The 3,711-nt window shown below is 31.5% G+C and overlaps 1 long non-coding RNA gene across 1 annotated transcript; it reads left to right on the top strand.

Annotated features, from left to right (window-relative positions):
• The first annotated feature begins 246 nt into the window (after positions 1-246).
• On the top strand, positions 247-2,055 carry LOC127714484 (uncharacterized). The gene is made up of 2 exons (XR_007987749.1): positions 247-432; positions 1,883-2,055. It is a non-coding gene; the product is annotated as an uncharacterized LOC127714484 (long non-coding RNA).
• The last annotated feature ends 1,656 nt before the right edge of the window (positions 2,056-3,711 follow it).

The raw sequence follows: 3,711 nt of genomic DNA, 5'->3' as shown, positions 1-3,711 counted from the left end.
CTAATCGTAGCAACATTCTGGTAAATATTTTCTGATCTACTCTTAAATGCCAATAAGTAGTAATTTGGGTCATTCTTTGTCCAGAAATATATGATATGGTATAATAATGTCTCTGGAAAAAGGGTTTTAAAAAATGTAAATAGGTCACTATAGTCAGATCATCGGACGCACCCAATAACAAAAATTAGAAATAAGCATCTCAATCATCTCAGCTCTTATTAATATCAGTTTTCCACTAAAGAATTTAAGAGATAAAATTACACTGAACAATATTTTTAAGAGAGAGAAAACGGCGTGTTTGTACAGAGTTTATCATGATTAGGCTTAAACAAGAAAAATCAATGACTCCAGATGATGAGAAAAAGTTAGCAAGAGCTGGAACGAAGCAAAATGTTATCCTATTTTTAGTTTTCTGTGGAATAATCCGAGGAGGTAAAGAAGATTGTCATAATTTTCTCACCTTCAAATAATTTCTTGATAACTAGTAAACATACATGTAATGAAAACCAATAAAGTATTATTTTATTTTTAAAAAATCCTTCACACAAACAAATCAAATGCTTCAAGACTTACCTGAATGAGATGAACTTGATCAACGCCAAGATGTGTTTTTAAATTCACTGTCTATATGATGTATAGCACAAATTCAAATCAATTCAATATTTATTTTTTGTCTAAATTTTAAATGTGCATCCAAAAAGTGGCAAAATAATCAACTTATTGATGGTGGCCGCGTATTGGTAGAAGAAGTAGAAATCCAGACTAGTTGTCAACATTTGAATCTGATTCAAATCAGGTCTTTCATTTCAGTTAAATTTGTTTGTCGCTTGTCTGAAGACATCCCATATTAAGGGGATCGTGTTCAATGTCCTTTTAACCATCCAATCAAATCTTTTGTTTTAATTACTATAGACTTTCAGAAAATTATTTCGGGTAAACCATGGTAAACTGCGAAAAAGCTCTGAAGATAGTCTGAAAGTTTCGATGTTCTATCTACAAACATGACAAATGTATATTATTCCTGACAAGGTTCCAATTTTATGCACCAACCTTGGACTCTTTTCACAAAATCTTATGACAAAAATTGATTGTAAGTTATACTCGTATTCATAATTTCTCGTAAGATTATAACAACCTTTACACTTATTTCATTGGTTTTTGGGGCTTTCATTTCACATTAATACAAGAATACATTTTCCCCTTAAAACTGTCGGTTCATGTATTACTTTCTTTTAATTAAAGCTCAGGCTTTTATTGATGTTCAAATCTCATAAATCCATTACATGCATTAAAAAGATACATATCAAGGATTAAAACAAAAATTTCTGCTGTATATATATATATATATATATATATGCATCACTGGCCATACGAATCTACTCAGTCAAAATGTCACAATCTGTAAATATGCGGATCAGAAGATTTTTCTGGTATCTTAAGCTCTATCATGTCCATTACAGCAAAAGCATGTTACTAGTGATTTAAGACAAAGGTACATTATATTGGTCAACAAATATGTCATGGTCACATTGGTGACTGTAAAACTTTTGTGGTAGACTGTCTAATTAGTTGTTTGTCATCATAATTCTGTAGGACATGTTGGAGCAGTTTTTTGTCATGTTTGTGTCAGGAACCCTATTAATGAATTCCATTTAGTGTGAACATGCACAAGCAATGACAAGCAACAATATTAACTGAGATATTAAAACACTATACGGTGGCAGAAGTTTATGTTAATATTGCTGAGAAATGGAAAGTCAAAATCATAAAGTATGACATAGATTCTAGTATAAACGTCATGATAAAGTGAGTCAATATCAAGGAAAAGATGATATATAACTTACAAATGTATTACTTAATATTTTTATTTTTTCTGTTCCAGTACCTTATGTCTTGAAGCAGTTTGAATGAAGAATCCTGTGTATTTTGAAAGGAAAGACAAATGTATGGTATAAGAGCCAATGCCAACCAAGACCATGTAGACAGACAATGTATTTACTGTGTGATAACTGTAGTATTTGATTATGTACAATAAATACTTCGTTTTTTGTTGTATTTAATGTGAAGTAATTTTATATGCTCAAACATTAAGTGATATGATCATACTGCATTCTGTTTGCTATACTAAAACAACGTTTTCACTTGTTTTTCATGCAGCTATTGTTATTATCCTGATTATTGTAATATTCTTAACAACAAAAAATATCAACAGATTGGATTGGTTCATGAAATATAAGTGGCCTATTTGAGGTAAACCCTAAAACGTTAAATCCAATGGACCATGTAAACTATTACCACTTAGTGTCCGTCGTCTATTGTCATCATGATCTTTGTTAAAAATATTCTATTCTGAAACCACTTGATTGATATTAACCAAACTTGGGCTGACATATCCTTAGGGTGTCTAGTATAAAGTTTATTTTGTTAGTTCCAATACGAATAAACAAACATGGCTTTCATGGCAAAATTAAGGACAGACTGGTAAAATGGAAGTGTTTGTCAAATATCAAGTGAAAAGCATAATTGGCAGGTCAAAATGCACAGAATGTCAAGATCAACTTACTTGCTTGATCCACAAAAATAATCGGATGACTTCTTATAGGAATTATTGCCCTTAAATGACAAGGGTCAGGTAACTACTATACTCACCACTTGGTGTTTTGTTGTCATCATACATAGTGGTGTCCATTTACTTTTACAAAAAATACTTTGACAATTGGATCCAAACTTGGTCACAATCATATTTGGTATCTGTTTGAAAAAAAATGTCCAATGATCCAGCCTTCCAACCAACATGGCTGACATTGCTAAAAATAGAATGTAGGGCTGAACTGCAAGTTTTGTTTATTATCTTGAAAGTGGGTATAGATGGTGAAGATCTGATTAGGCAGAAATGTTCAAAATGTTGAGATCTACCTACTGTTCATTTACACCAAAACAGTCAGTCCACTCCTAACCCAAATAGTTCATTCCCTCCCCATAAATGATCTCACCTTCTTAATGGAGCCATCATAGAGCAGCAAAATAAAATAAACTGAATTATTTGGACGAGTCCACTCCTTAAAGGAGTTATTAACTAAAAATGGTAATTTTTACCATATTTTTTTTTAATTTTGCCTTTTATCTCAAAAACAATAATAGATACAGATAAGTTAACTTATAAAAATGATCAGCAAGAAAAGATCTACAATAATTCAAATTGCTGAAATCCTGGGTCGTCTCCTTACATGAGTTATTGCCCCTTAATAACACAGATAGATAAAAATCTTTTTGGTTATTATCTTGAAAACTAAAATAGGTAAAGAGAAAATTGAAATAGAAAAAAAATGATCAGCACGACAAGATCTACAGATATGTCAAATGGCAGAAATTGTTATTTGACTCTATAGGAGTTAGGGGACGACCATTTGATATTCTGGGGGGGGGGGGGGGGGGGGGGGGGGTAGGAGGATTTTGAAAATAAATAACTCAGCCTTGATAATAACAAAAATGAATGGTTTGTTCTGTGGTAGTTTGAAAATAAATTACCTGACTTGCAATGTATTGAAAATAAATCTCAGCAGGTCTATTCGAAAGTATGAGATGGCACCAGATTCTTCATAAATTCATCTTTTTTCCAAAAAAAAAATTCGGGGAAACACTTCCCATATCTTTTAATAATAAAAGTATAAATATTATTTAAATATACTTGAAATGTCAGAAAATTGGTTT

The sequence above is a fragment of the Mytilus californianus genome, unplaced genomic scaffold, assembly GCF_021869535.1.
Source record: "Mytilus californianus isolate M0D057914Y unplaced genomic scaffold, xbMytCali1.0.p SCAF_9, whole genome shotgun sequence".
Lineage (NCBI taxonomy): Eukaryota > Metazoa > Mollusca > Bivalvia > Mytilida > Mytilidae > Mytilus > Mytilus californianus.
This window is presented reverse-complemented; position numbering and strand designations above follow the sequence as displayed.